This window comes from Lithobates pipiens, unplaced genomic scaffold (assembly GCF_037356315.1).
Source record: "Lithobates pipiens isolate NorthernLeopardFrog02 unplaced genomic scaffold, aLitPip1_a1.2 Scaffold_25, whole genome shotgun sequence".
In the NCBI taxonomy this organism is placed as follows: Eukaryota; Metazoa; Chordata; class Amphibia; order Anura; family Ranidae; genus Lithobates; species Lithobates pipiens.
In genome coordinates, this window is record NW_027507787.1 from 211,324,381 (window position 1) to 211,340,718 (window position 16,338).

Here is a 16,338-nt window from a genome sequence, read left to right on the forward strand (position 1 = left end):
CCAGAGTTATATGGCCATGTTCAGCGGCAAGTGAATGTATCTCTGGCACACAGTGTCGGTGCCAAGATACATCTGACCACAGACACGTGGTCTAGCAAACACGGGCAGGGAAGGTATATCACTTTTACTGCCCACTGGGTGAACCTTCTGACGGCCGTCAAGCCGTGGCACCCGTGTAGATTTGGTTTTACCGCCACGGATTGCATGCAGGCCTGGCTCTTCTTCTCCTCCTCCTCCTACTCCATCCTCCTCCCTCTCCTCCTCGGCTGACTCCTCCTTTTCCGCTGCTAGCGTCTCTTCCGCTGCGCCGCCCAAGCTCCCCAGAACCTATTCAACATGCCAGGTGAGACGTTGCCATGCCGTGCTGCTTCTGTTGTGCCTGGAAGCCAAGAGCCACACTGGCCCAGCACTCCTTTCAGCTTTGTGTTCACAGGCAGATCAGTGGCTAACACCGCTCAATTTGACAGTTGGTAAAGTGGTGTGTGACAATGGTGCCAATCTGCTTAGCGCATTGAAACAGGGCAAAATTACGCACGTGCCATGCATGGCACACGTCTTAAACTTGGTCGTGCAGCGATTCGTTGTCAAATACCCTGGGGTCCAGGACATCTTGCAGCAGGCAAGGAAAATCTCGGCCCATTTCAGAAGATCTTACACGGCCATGGCTCGCCTTGCTGACATTCAGCGGCGACACAATCTGTCGGTCAGACGTCTTATTTGCGATTGCCCGGCACGATGGAACTCAACCTTCTATATGCTTGATAGGCTGCTCCAGCAGAAACATGCAGTTAACGTCTACCTGTATGAACTCTGCGGCAGAACAGGTTCTGGGGAGCTGTTTTTTTTTTCACCGCGCCAGTGGCTGCTCATGCGCGACGCATGCAGACTTCTGCGGCCATTTGAGGAGATCACCAAACTGGTCAGTCGCAGCCATGGCGCCATCAGCGACATGGTACCTTATGCCTTCTTTATGGAGCATGCATTGCGTCGTGTCATTGATCAAGCTGTGGAGGAGCAGGAGCGGGAAGATGAGGAAGTCGCAATGCTGGATGAATTCCCAGGGGTGGCTACTTTATCTGAGACAAGTGAACAACAGGAGTCTGAAGAGGAGTCAGAGGAGGATGGTGCCGGGGCGGATGAGGAGGAGCAAGAAGAGCATGCTTTAAACCTTTCTGGGATCCCTGTTGTTGTGCGTGGATGGGGAGAGGAGAATGAAGAGGACGATATTATCCTGGATGATGAGCAGGAGCCAGGCCACCACACCGCTTCCAGTTTAGTGCAAATGGGGACCTTCATGCTCCAGTGTTTTAATAGGGACCCCCGTATAAAAAGCATAAGGGTAAAGGACCAGTACTGGATGGCAACGTACTTAGACCCCCAGTACAAACACAAAATGGCGGAAATGTTACCGCCGTCACAGAGGGCTGTCAGAATGGAGCACTTCCAGGCCTTGCTTCGAGAAATGCTGCATTCTGCTTTTGCGTGCGCTGGCAGAGGAGCAATTCCCACTCCCAGAGGAGGAGTTGCGTGCACCAATCCAACAGCGCCTGCAAGAAGAGGCCGGTTTGAAGATGTGTTGGTGACTTCTGATATGAGGTCATTCTTTCAGCCGACCCATCGACAGGTGTCATCCAGATCCAGCATCAGGGAATGCCTAGACCGTCAGGTGTCCGACTACATCGGGTTAACGGCCGATGTGGACGCTCTGAGGAGTGATGAACCCCTGGACTACTGGGTGGGCAGGCTTGACCTCTGGCCAGAGCTTGCCCAATTTGCAATCGAACTGTTGGCTTGCCCCTCGTCCAGTGTCCTGTCCGAAAGGATGTTCAGCGCAGCAGGGGGGATCGTGACCGATAAGCGTACTCGCCTAGCTCACGACAGTGTTAACTACCTCACATTTCTAAAAATAAATGAGGCATGGATCTCGGAGGAATTCAACACATGTGACCAGTAGACCATGTATATGTCTAGAAACAATTTTTTTAATCGAGCACACAGACCTTCTTTCTTCATTTGGCTCACTTCCTTGTACAAAAAGAGCACACCGTACTATATGCCGTACACCTCCTGTTTGAAGAAGTTGAGCGGTGTCATATTTCTCCTGGGGCTGCTTATTATGAAGGGCTCCCACCATCCCTGTGCTATGCTGACATCCTCCTGGGGCTGCTTATTATGAAGGACTCCCACCATCCCTGTGCTATGCTGCCATCCTCCTGGGGCTGCTTATTATGAGGGGCTCCCACCATCCCTGTGCTGTGCTGACTTCCTCCTGGGGCTGTACCTCTGCTGTGCATATTATGAGGGGCTCCCACCATCCCTGTGCTATGCTCATTATGAGGGGCTCCCACCATCCCTGTGCTATGCTCATTATGAGGGGCTCCCACCATCCCTGTGCTGTGCTGACTTCCTCCTGGGGTTGCTTATTGTGAGGGGCTCCCACCATCCCTGTGCTGTGCTGACTTCCTCCTGGGGCTGTACCTCTGCTGTGCATATTATGAGGGGCTCCCACCATCACTGTGCTATGCTCATTATGAGGGGCTCCCACCATCCCTGTGCTATGCTGACTTGCTCTCTATCACGGTGCTGGTATCAGATCACTCTATCACGGTGCAGGTGTCATTGCTGTATGTCACGCTGCTGATGTCAGTGCTCTCTATCACGGTGCTGGTGTCAGATCACTCTATCATGGTGCAGGTGTCATTGCTGTATGTCACGCTGCTGATGTCAGTGCTCTCTATCACGGTGCAGGTGTCATTGCTGTATGTCACGCTGCTAATGTCAGTGCTCTCTATCACGGTGCTGGTGTCAGATCACTCTATCATGGTGCAGGTGTCATTGCTGTATGTCACACTGCTGATGTCAGTGCTCTCTATCACGGTGCTGGTGTCAGATCACTCTATCACAGTGCAGGTGTCATTGCTGTATGTCATGCTGCTGATGTCAGTGCTCTCTATCACGGTGCTGGTGTCAGATCACTCTATCACGGTGCAGGTGTCATTGCTGTATGTCACGCTGCTGATGTCAGTGCTCTCTATCACGGTGCTGGTGTCAGATGACTCTATCACGGTGCAGGTGTCAGTGCTCTATATCACGGTGCTGGTGATCATCTCCTGCACCCTCTTCTTTGCCTACCCTGACCTTCCCTCTCCTCCATTGCCTTCATGCGCTCCTGTCAGGAAGGGCATGCCAGCACCCAAAATGGCTGCCAAAGAAGACGACCTGTTACCTCTTCATGTCAGGAAGGGCATTCCAGCACCCAAGATGGCTGCAGAAGAAGATGACCTATTACCTCTGCCCCTGTCAGGATGCCATTGGTGTGCATGCACCATGTGACAGCTTTGTCCGCCCAAACGGGCTATTTAAACTCAGCCAGTTTCCAGGCTCAGTGCTGTCTGCTCTACAGCGTTCCCTGTGTAACCTGCAATTAGCTACCTGACTTCTGCTCCTGTTGTGACCCGGCTTGCTTCCTGACGTTCCTGTTTCCTGCCTGCATCTGACCCCGGCTCGTCCCCCACTCCGCACCTGCCTGCTCCTTCTGCCACTCCGCTGCCAGCCTGTTGACGACCCGGCTTGTAATCTGATTCTGCTTCCGCTTCAGCCCCTGTTCCTGACGTGCCCATTGTGTATGACCCGGCCTGCCTGTACTTGCCTTCTCTTCAGCCTTGAGGGTGCCACCATCCCTTCTGCTGCATCTGCACTCCTGCCTGGAGGGATCAGTTGTCTACTTGTTCCAGCTACCTGCCTACCACTTCTCTGGGATTTCTACAGACACCTCTACAGCCCGGCCGAGTGCTCCGATCCAGCTCCAGGTTCAGCGATCCTACCAGGCACTCGTGCGACTCTGCATCTCGGTGCTTCCTGTCGGCTCTATCAGGGGCTCCGAGTCAGAGCTGTAAGAGAGGCCGTCCTCTGCATATCAGGCTCCATCACCAGGTACGTGACAGTAGCAGACAGCCATGTCCGAGCCTGTGCGAGGACCCTCTCCTATGGAGGAACTCTGCCAACACCTCGCCGGATTAACCCAAGCCGTAAAAGACTTACAACATGGTTATACCCAGCTGGAAGGCCAAATACAGACCTTGTCTGCCTCTGCTCCTGCTCAAGCACCTTCCACTTCTGGGATGCCAGCAACCCCCGCAGTTGTTATGCTACCACCTGAACCCAGAGTTCCAACTCCTGAAAAGTTCCAAGGAGAACGCAACAAGTTCAGAGCTTTTCGCAACGCATGCGAACTCTATTTTTCGCTACAACCACGCACCTTCTCCCTGGAAGCCACCAAAGTCGGGTTTGTCATTTCCTTGCTTCAGGGGGAACCGCAGGCCTGGGCCCACCGACTCCTTGAACAAAAGGCTACATCTCTGATGGACTTGGCCTCTTTCTTTGGAGCCATGGCTCAGTTATATGAAGACCCCCAGCAAGCCGCTACTGCGGAAGCTGCTCTTCACACGCTTCGGCAGGGTCGCAGGGCCGTGGAGGACTATGTTTCTGAATTTAGGCGATGGAATTCCGATACCAGCTGGAACGATGCTGCCCTGCGTTACCGGTTTCGCATGGGCCTTTCTGATCAGCTCAAGGACGAGCTAGCACGAACAGGTGTTCCTTCCACCTTGGAGACACTTATAAATTTGTCAATCCAGATTGACCGTCGCCTAAGGGAACGTAGGTCGGAACGAGCTACTGACCAGTCACGCCCAGTATGGATGCTTCCAAGAGTGCCTGGTTCTTTCAGTCCTGCTTCACCTGCTCCTGCCGCATCTGCTTCAGATGCATCTGAACCCATGCAGCTTGGTCTCCTCCGCCCTTCTTTGACTACGGAAGAACACCAGCGCAGACGCCAGCTAAATCTTTGCCTGTACTGTGGAGGATCAGGACATTATGTGAGGTCTTGCCCAGTCAAAATCCGTAAGTGCCTCTCAGTTACATCCGCTTCTCCTCCATCTCTACCCAATAACTCTGCTCATCTTGCTCTTTCCATTTTGTTGCAGCTCCCAGGAGGAGTTATCCAGACTCCCGCTATAATTGACTCTGGAGCTTGCAGCTGTTTCATAGATTTAGCTTTTGCTGCCAAACATCACATTCCTCTACTACCCAAGGCTCAGAGACTTTCTGTACATCTGGCAGACGGATCCACCATTAAATCTGGATTGGTTACTCATGAAACCATCCCGTTATCCACCACCATTGCCAAGAACCATCAAGAGCTTTTACGCCTAGATGCCCTTGCCTCCCCTCTGTTCCCAATCATTCTGGGTATGCCTTGGTTAAAAGCTCATAACCCTCACATTAATTGGGTTACGGAAGAAATCAAGTTTCTTTCCCCCCTATTGCCTTCAGCATTGCTGGCAAGAGAATCATCAGAACCAATCTCCCCTGCTGTGCATCGATGTGGAGTCCGAAGCTCGCCAATTTGTTCCAGTGGCATACCATGACTTTTTGGACGTTTTCAGCCAAAAGGGGGCAGAAACGCTTCCTCCCCACAGGGCCTATGACTGTCCAATTGAGCTCCTCCCTGGGGTTGAATTTCCTTTTGGCAGGATCTTTCCTCTATCTGAATCTGAACTTGCTGCTTTGAAAGACTACATTGATGAGAACCTTAAAAAGGGGTTCATTCGCCCTTCCACGTCTCCTGCTGGTGCGGGGATCTTCTTTGTAGAAAAAAAGGACCACTCATTACGCCCCTGTGTGGACTACCGTGAACTTAATAAGATCACTGTGAAAAACCGTTACCCTCTTCCACTTGTGCCTGAACTATTCCAGCGACTCGGTACGGCCACTATTTTCACAAAATTGGATCTTCGGGGTGCTTATAACCTGGTTCGCATACGAGAGGGGGATGAATGGAAGACGGCGTTCCGCACTTGGTTTGGGAATTTCGAATACCTCGTAATGCCCTTTGGACTTTGCAATGCTCCCGCTACTTTTCAGCACTTCATCAACGATGTCTTTCGAGATTTCCTGGATCTTTTTGTTGTCGTTTATCTTGATGATATACTAATCTTCTCTCCCTCTCTAGATCACCACCGTAGTCACGTCAAAAATGTATTGAGTCGCCTTCGACAACACGGACTTTATGCAAAACCAGAGAAATGCGTATTTGAACGCCAAAGCATCCAATTCCTGGGTTTAATCATTTCCACTGAAGGCATCCAGATGGATCCCCAGAAGGTTACAGCCATCCTGGATTGGCCTGCTCCCAGTGATAGGAAGGGTGTCCAACGTTTCGTGGGGTTTGCAAATGTTTATCGAAAATTCATCAGAAATTTTTCTGCAATCATATCCCCCATTACAAGTTTAACCAAGCAAGGTACAAGATTCTCTTGGTCTCCGGAAGCTCAGAAAGCTTTTGACACCCTAAAAAGACTTTTCACATCTGCATCTGTCCTGAAACACCCTGATCCAGCCCTACCCTATGTCTTGGAAGTGGATGCCTCAGAAACAGCGGTCGGAGCAATATTATCTCAGAGGCAGGGAGCTAAGGCTCTACTGCATCCAGTTGCTTTTTTTCCCCGCAAGCTGTCTAATGCTGAAAGGAACTATGACGTCGGGGACCGTGAACTTTTGGCCATCAAAGCCGCTCTGGAGGAATGGAGGTACCTGCTAGAAGGGGCTGCACACCCAATCTTGATCTATACAGATCATAAGAACCTCGAGTATTTAAGAACAGCAAAAAGATTGAAACCCCGACAAGCCAGGTGGGCACTATTCTTTTCTAGATTCACTTTCCACTTAACATTCAGGCCCGGATCGAAGAATACAAAACCAGATGCGCTATCACGCATGTTCAGCAAACCTGAAGAAATCTCATCTCCTGATACCATTCTATCCCCTGGGAACTTCATGTTGCTTCAAGGAGAGTTAATAAAACAAATTAAACAAACTCTAGTAAGGAACCCTTCACCAGCTGGGGTCTCTCTACTGGCAAAGGATGGGCTACTTTGGCACGAAGACAAGGTCTTTGTGCCAGAAGACCTCCGAATGGCCATCCTGGGGCGATGCCATGATCATGTGCTGGCAGGTCACTTTGGCATTGGCAAGACAACTGAATTAGTACAACGGACATTTTGGTGGCCGGGGGTGGAGAAGGATTGTAGGAAATATGTAGAATCTTGTACCACTTGCATCCGCAATAAAACCAGCAGATCCAGAGCCTGGGGTCTTCTAAAACCCTTACCAGTTCCCAGTAGACCTTGGAAGATGATCTCAATAGATTTTATTGTAGAACTCCCCCCATCTGAGGGCCACAACACCATTTTTGTAGTTGTCGATAGGCTGTCTAAGATGGCACACTTCCTGCCCATGAAGGGCACACCATCTGCACGAGAAACAGCTCAAATTTTTGTCAAGGAGATCGTAAGGCTTCACGGGATTCCGGCCAATATTGTGTCCGACCATGGGGTGCAGTTTACATCCAGATTCTGGAGAGCCTTATGTGATTCGCTCGGGATTGAACTTTCATTTTCTTCTGCATATCACCCACAAACAAATGGGCAAACAGAGAGGACTAATCAGACCCTCGAACAGTACCTACGATGTTTCTCCTCATTTTCTCAAGACGATTGGGCTTCTCTGCTTCCCCTGGCCGAGTTTTCTTATAACAATTCAGTACACTCTGCTACAAAGCAATCTCCATTTTTTGCAAACTACGGTTTCCACCCTTCTTTTTTGTCTAATACAATTCCAGATTCCCCTGTACCAGCTGTTTCCGAAACTATAAATTTCTTCAACGCCAATAACAGACTACTACAGGAAACAATGGCCAAGACACAGGCATACAATAAGGAAGTTTTTGACAGGAAAAGAAGAGGAGAATTGATCTTGAACCCTGGTGACCAAGTGTGGCTAACAACTACTAATTTGAAACTGGCCTGTCCCTCGAAGAAACTGGGCCCTAAATTTATAGGACCCTTTCCGGTGAAGAGACGGATCAATGAGGTTGCGTATGAATTAGAGTTGCCTGAGTCATTTAGAATCCACCCTGTGTTCCACATAACCTTGTTGAAACCTGCCATTCCTGACCCCTTTCCAGGACGAAGTTCTGGCCCGCCTGAACCTGTAATTATTGATGGGGAGGAAGAGTTTGAGGTAGAAACAATCTTAGACTGCAGGAAGAGAAGAAATCAGATCCAGTTCCTGATAAAATGGAAAGGATATGGGCCAGAGGACAACTCCTGGGAACCCGAAGGTAATATCCATGCCCAAGATTTGGTTCAGGCTTTTAAGAACTCCCATCCTGACAAGTGGGCCAAGTTGGGCATCCGGAGGCTGCCCTTTGGGGAGGGGCAGTGTCAGGAAGGGCATGCCAGCACCCAAAATGGCTGCCGAACAAGACGACCTGTTACCTCTTCATGTCAGGAAGGGCATTCCAGCACCCAAGATGGCTGCAGAAGAAGATGACCTATTACCTCTGCCCCTGTCAGGATGCCATTGGTGTGCATGCACCATGTGACAGCTTTGTCCGCCCAAACGGGCTATTTAAACTCAGCCAGTTTCCAGGCTCAGTGCTGTCTGCTCTACAGCGTTCCCTGTGTAACCTGCAATTAGCTACCTGACTTCTGCTCCTGTTGTGACCCGGCTTGCTTCCTGACGTTCCTGTTTCCTGCCTGCATCTGACCCCGGCTCCTCCCCCACTCCGCACCTGCCTGCTCCTTCTGCCACTCCGCTGCCAGCCTGTTGACGACCCGGCTTGTAATCTGATTCTGCTTCCGCTTCAGCCCCTGTTCCTGATGTGCCCGTTGTGTATGACCCGGCCTGCCTGTACTTGCCTTCTCTTCAGCCTTGAGGGTGCCACCATCCCTTCTGCTGCATCTGCACTCCTGCCTGGAGGGATCGGTTGTCTACTTGTTCCAGCTACCTGCCTACCACTTCTCTGGGATTTCTACAGACACCTCTACAGCCCGGCCGAGTGCTCCGATCCAGCTCCAGGTTCAGCGATCCTACCAGGCACTCGTGCGACTCTGCATCTCGGTGCTTCCTGTCGGCTCTATCAGGGACTCCGAGTCAGAGCTGTAAGAGAGGCCGTCCTCTGCATATCAGGCTCCATCACCAGGTACGTGACAGCTCCACAGTCCTGAATTGTCACAATTTCACATATAAAAAAAGAATGCTTGTAGTTGTCGATCCCAGATTCACCTCATACATGTGTTATGTCATTGGCCATGTGGTGGGACTATGTGTGCACAGCTAGTAATCATTTTGTGGCTGCAAATATGACCTGTAGGTTTCTAAAGTTTGCCTCCCATTGCAGTCAATGGGGCCCGCCGCGAAAAGGTTACGGTTCGCGAACTATCGGCCGCGTTCGCGGTTCGCGTTCGCGAAACGTCCCATCGGAAGTTCGTCCATCACTAATAGCCACCAAGTAGAGAGGAGTTGTTACCAAGAGTAAGGAGAGTAATTCGCACTTTTACTGCTGAGAGTGATGTAGTGGCTGCACTATCCAGGGAGCCACTAGTGCTCATTGCAGATCATTGAACTGAGCCTGACAGGGTTTCTGCACTGACCTGCTATTCCAGCTATCTGCTGTTCCACTGATCCATCCATCCACCACTGGCTAATCTGCCTGTGTAGCACCACATAGAGATCCAGTCCACTTACTGTTTGGGTCCGTTCCAGGGACGCTGAATGTCGACTACTGCAAACTGCCTGGACCACCTTTTGCTAGACTGCTGAAGGATGCTAGTAAGCATCATTGGCACACAAAGAGGGGCCGCTCCAACTACACAGGCTCGGCTGCTGAGGAACCACAGGGAAAGAGTGGTGACAGGGTCTTTGATCCACAGTTTATCCTGTTTGCTGACATAGATTATATTACCTTTTAATAAACTTCTGCTTCATTTGCATTCTTCAAATTTACACTCAATTACCCCCAAAGTATCACCTGTTCTGCTTGTCCAGGCCTAAAAAAGCTGACTTGAAATCTAGCCTTTCCTGGTGTTTAAGGACTTTTAATGGGTTATCCCACTGATGCAGGATTACAAACATTTACATACATAAAAGAATGTTTTCACTACACGTGTCAACATCTTCAGGGGCCCCAAAATAGCCAGCAGAAGAGCAACTTTGCGAACTGTATATGGTTTACTTGTTGTTGAGGGTGTTCAGCGTATTAATCCATATTCTAACCATATTTCAGGGTAACCCTAAAGCATTACTCTGCATCTGAAAAATGAAAAATAAGGCATAGAGGTCAGATTGAACATCACATTTCAATTATTTCTAAGGCATAAAGTAGGGAGGAAGGGGTAACAAATCCCGGGACTTTTGTTTTCACATTATGGGGCAAAAGAAATGATACTGAAGTATCCAAAGATTACATTAATCATTTTAACATTGAATACATAGAAATAACAAAATGAATAAACAAAAAAAGTGAAAAAGTAATATAGAGAGAAAGAACGATAACTTATTTAAGAAAGGGTTTAAAACTCAAAGTATCATTCAAACCTGGATGCCTAAGGGCAGATAACTTGTGTATCCAAGGTGCCTCATGCTGTAATAGCGTTTTGTCATAGTCACTACCTCTTTCGCCTGGGGGGGGGGGGGCATGCTCCAGGGAAAAAAGTGCATTTTAGAGCAGTCAAAGTTATGGAACAAACCCATTTTTTGTTTAGATACAAGGGAAACATGGTCCCTAATGCGGTGAAAATCCCGGGGTTTGTTACCCCTTCCTCCCTACCTTATTACTCTGCACCCGTTAAAGTGATCTTCCTGGTGGTATCAGTGTAGCTGAGGCCTTGAACATGGCTGAGGTAAGAGAAAAGGACCGGATTCAACCAGTGGCTCCTACGGAGGTGATGCTACACTTATATACCTGAACAGCACTACAATCCCATTCAGTTTAGTTTGAACAAAAGGCTTTTTAGGCAGCTTTAACAGCAACACCTGTTTTTTCATCAAAAAGCAAAAATCTATGGAAAGAACTAAAGATCAGAGTTCATAGAAGAGGCCTGCAGAACCTTCAACATTTAAAGACTGTTTGTGTGGAAGAATGGGCCAAAATCACACCTGAGCAAAGAATGCGACTTGTTTCTCCATACAGGGGCATCTTGAAGTTGTCATTACCAACTAAGGATTTTGTGAAAAGTATTAAAGGTTAAGTTCACCTTTACCTGCACAGGCCCCCCTCCTCACCCCCCCCCCCCCCCCAGTCCCGCTGACCTGCATGGTGGCGATCTCCAATTCTGAGCCCAAGTATAGCTGCCTCATGGTTCCAAGGCTTAGAAATCCCCGGAGCTTAATCTCCTAAATGTACCACATCAGAAAGTACATTTAGGAGCATTCTAAATAGCGCTGTCACATTGGCGGTGCGGACCAATCAGAACCCATGTAGCCCGTCCTCTCAGCAGGGAAGAAGAGAGAAAGCTGAGGGTATTTCTAACCACTGGAGCTGTAAGGCAGCTATACCAGGGCTCAGAATGGGAGATCACCACCATGTAGGTCAGTGGGACTTTGGGGGGGGGGAGGGTGGGGGTACAGTGTAAGTTCACCTTACAGATGTTTCTTTAAATAAATTTTAGTTAGGGCGTTCAATACTTATAAATTCCATTTTACTACACATAACTTAATTTATGAACATCATTTATGAACATATTTGTTTTGGTTTCTATGTATGTATGGATTGCTTGGGTTGTTACTGAAATGTGGTCAAAATTTCACATCAATAGCACCTTTAGAAATATATTTACCTAGAAAGATGGTGCTGTATTCAATACTTATTTTACCTGCTGTATATTTGCCAGGACTGTGAATCTCGAACCTGGAGAATTCGCCTTGAACCTGAATCTCATTCCTACTACAGATGCAATAATCACAAGAGTGTCTGCTTTCCTAAATAGATAGACTGGTCATGGCAAATGTATCTTGCACTCCGCAGTGGGTGTGCAAGAGACCCAGCCACTCAGGAGCGTAGGATACAGTTGATCCCCAACTCAACCACAGCATGACTGCTCCAGTTCCTGATCTTACTCTGCAGACTATGAGTTACCTCTATAGATTGTGTCTCAGAGGCATTGGGTTGGGAGCTGAAGCACCATGAGTGGAAGTAAGGGAGCAAGATGATGGACCTTCTTTAGAGTCAGCCTATATTGAACAGCAGAGAGGAGCAAGAAAAAGTTGGCTTGTTCTGTCAGTTGTCCCACCTACCACCTTCTTTAAATGCAGCCCAAACTACCAAGCAGTGCACTGACAGGTAAGTTGTTGTGGTCTAGATTGATGGTGCTTGAATATTAATGGAGACTTACTAGGGGTGAACATCAAAGAGGGGGCATTTTTGCTGTATCTTGAAAACCACAAAGGTGGAGGTACTGGGTGGGGGGCTGAGATTTGCTGTCCAATAGACCTATCTTAAGCTTCTGGCATGTGCCACCTTGGGGCAGTTCAGCTAGCAAATACAGCAATTTAATGCAGCCGAATTTTTGGTTACAAAAGGCATTATTGATGTAAAGGGGATAATAAAAGTACATTTATTCTTTAAATAAGCCCAATCATGTCAAAATTTTACTTTACAGAGCACTTTCTGAGTTGTTAACATCTTAATGTGAAAACCATGTAATAGTAGTTTTAAAAAATGACTACAAATTTGTCATTGTCAAGATTTGGATGATATATTTCTCCAATTAGCAAACTAACCTTTGTATATTAGACATTAATATGGCTACAACATTGTAACAAATCAGTTTGGGGTTGTGATGTTGAATTCCGGTGCAGCAACTAGTGAGGGGATGTTAATTTAATCGCCCTGTTAATCAGAGGCAGATCAAGTCAGTATAGAGTGTGAACTCATTAATATAGAACGTGATACACTGAAAGGAAATTGAACCCAAAGGAGTTTACATGAAAACACTGCAAACATTTTACTATTTCCACTGGGCTATTCAGATATGCAAATAGGAAAGTTTAATAAAAACTCTCTGTAGACCGTGATATAGTAAGTTCCAGTACATGATTATGTCACATGGGGGTCTCATGTTGAGTGACATGAAGGCTGTTTAATTAACTGCAGCACTTACAGTAGGGTGAGCGTACGATCTTTCTATATGTTCATTTAGAGGAAAAAATACATAGTTCCAGCAAATATTAATTCACGCAACATTTACTAGTAAGAAAATTTTAACCTGTTCGTCACATTTTATATGACTGCCTTTTCTTTTTACTGCTATAGTTTATATATAAAATGTTGAAAAGAAGAGGGCACATAATTGCTATCAGCACATTAATCAGTAAATGATTAACACGGAGAGAGCACCATCGTTATAGAAATACAGATGACTGCAAAAATGTGATCCATCAAATTTGTCTTTTTTTTATTTTTGCTTGAAGATTTACCCTATATATTCTAGGTGTGCATACATTCAGTGCTGATTGGCTTACTGCTTCTGCATTTACCACTTTATTTCTAAAACCATACTTACTAATCACTAGCCACTGTTATGACTAAGGCCTTATAGGCTGAAACACGTCAACCTTTTGTATTTGCGTTTGGTCACTGTGGCTTCTTAATAAATACAACATTTTTTAAGAGCAATCATCTGAGTGAGGATAATCTTTTCTTAATTTCTCTACTCAGCCAATGACTGATTGGGATCAAGCACCCAGGAGCTCTGCTTTCTATGTGATGTATGGGTAGTAGCAGTGACTTTTTTGTTTTTATATTCTATAATTACTAATCTATCTTATAAATGTTCCTCATGCTAGTTGAAGGTCCTAACACAAGATAGAAAGGTTTGCTTGCTGCAAGTTCCAAAGGTTTACTTGTCATGGATCAGTTGGCCTCATTTGCAGGGAGATCTATGTCTGAAGGATATGCTGTTGTGCGAGTTCCTCCAAAGCTACAGGACCTGTATAGTACAAATATGACAAGGTACCCAATATTTAACCACTTGCTTACTGGGCACTTAAACCCCCCTCCTGTCCAGACCAATTTTCAGCTTTCAGCGCTGATGCACTTTGAATGACAATTGCGTGGTCATGCTACACTGTACTCAAATTAAATGATCTTTTTTCCCCCACAAATAGAGCTTTCTTTTGGTGGTATTTGATCACTTCTGCGGTTTTTATTTTTTGTTAAAAATATTTAAAAAGACTGAATTAATTTTTTTATTTTTTATGTTTTGTTTTAAAATTTTGCAAACAGGTAATTTTTCTCCTTCATCGATGTATGCTGATGAGGCAGCACTGATAGGCACCGATAGGTGGCAGTGATTGGCACTAATGGGTGGCAGTGATGGGCACTGATGGGTGGCAATAATGGGCACTGATCAGTTACACTGATAGGCAGCACTGCTAGGTGGCACTGATTGGCACCACTGCTGGGCATTGATAGGTGGCACTCATAGGCATTAATAGGTGGCACTGGTGGGCACTGTGGGCACTGGCAGGTGGCAATGACAGGTGGCACTGGCAGGGAGTACTGGTGGGCACAGATGAGGCATAATTGCCTCTTCCTCTTCGGGACCGATGTCCCTTGCAGATAAGCCGTGATCAGACTTTTTTTCTCCTCACGCTTTCAGCAGGAGGAGAAAATAAAACCGATTACCGAGCTTTTGTTCACATCATGTGATCAGCTGGCTGACAGTGGCTGACACAGTCTCAGGGAGCGTGCTAAGGGGGGGGCGTCATATGACGGCTGACGGCCTCCCAGAAATTCAGGTCTGTGGCTATAGCCTGGCCAGCAAGTGGTTCAAGTACAACTAAAGTCAAAACTTTTGTTTTAGTTTTGGATTGAGTAAAGATTAATTAGAACCCCTTTCAGTTTTTATTGCTGTCTGTGTCCCTGTTAGGGAAATTCACCCTCTCTATTTGTCCTGTTTACCATTATCATTAAAAGTGAAAGTAAAGAAAATCCCAAATTTTGGGTTGTCCCCAGAAAAGTAGTAGAGAGGAAATCTTCCAATGGTGACACTAATTTTAGTAAGTCATTTGCAGGGATTTCCTCTCACTTCCTGTTTGGCTATGGGACAGGAACTAGAGGGGGAATCTCCTCAATGGAACACAGATGGTGAAAATAACTCTGACAAGCGTTCTTTCCAAAATGGAAAAAAAAATGCCTATAGTTCAATTTTAACAATTTAACATGCCTTGTAATAATGCTTATTGTTGTGACGGAGTTGCAATTACCTGGATGAGGATGTTGGCCTCAATTACTGTAGGTGTCCCACCATCTTTTTATGTACTAAGAAACACCCATTGCCCCAAACTCTAGTGATCAAGATTGGATAGTAATGCTAGGATCACTCTCAGCAAGGGAACTGCTAGGGGGTCCTTTAGAAGCTTTGGAAGACATCTGAAGGGTTTGGTTTTCCAGTGGTGAATTATCAATCTTGGCTTATATTATATTGGCAAAAATCAACTGAATTTGGGGGAAATCCTTATTTAGGCAAACCGATCCACTCATCATAAAAAGACAGCTTTCATTTGAAATCAGGTCACAGGCCAAAGTTATGGCTTGATATGCAGTTGCTCTACACAGAGCCTTCTTCCTGGCAAAAGGAATTACTGAAAATGTATTTTTAATGTGATGCTAAAACAGAGGTCTCAGATGGGAATTAGAGCTTTATTTTAAACAAAAGTTGGAAACAGATTTTAAATGTCACTCTCCTTTGCTGGCCAACATGGCTGAGTGCTGGTGTTTTTATTTTTCTATGCCTAAAGTGCATTTTCCCACCTAATTTTATATCTATAGAATGATTCTCTGCTTGTGTTTATTACACATATTGGAAGTTTTTAGCTCTCCGTAAACGTAGAATTGTCTCATTTTTCCCTTAAAGGAAGTGCATTGTAACCTTTAGGTTATTTAGAACAATTTAGCATGAAACACAAAAAAAAATATGGGAAGCCAGCTAGTTACATTTCACATACTAAGCATCAAAGTGTATTTTAACCACTTCAGCCCCGGAAGATTTGGCTGCTCAATGACCGAAGCACTTTTTACAATTTGGCACTGCGCCGCTGTAACTGGTAATTGCGCCGTCATTCAATGTTGTACCCAAACAAAATTTGCGTCCTTTTTACACACAAATAGGGTTTTCTATTGATGGTATTTGATTGCCTCTGCAATTTTTATTTTTTGTGATATAAACGGAAAAAGACCAAAAAATTTGAAGAAAAATATGATATTTTATCGTTTTTGTTATAAAAAAATCCAATAAACTCAATTTTAGTCATACATTTAGGCCAGCATGTATTCAGTCACATGCATTTGGTAAAAAAAAAAAAAAGTCAATAATATTGGTTTGCAAAAAAGTTATAGGGTTTACAAACTAGGGTACATTTTCTGGAATTTACGCAGCTTTTAGTTTATGACTGCCTATCTCATTTCTTGAGTTGCTAAAATGGCAGGGCAGT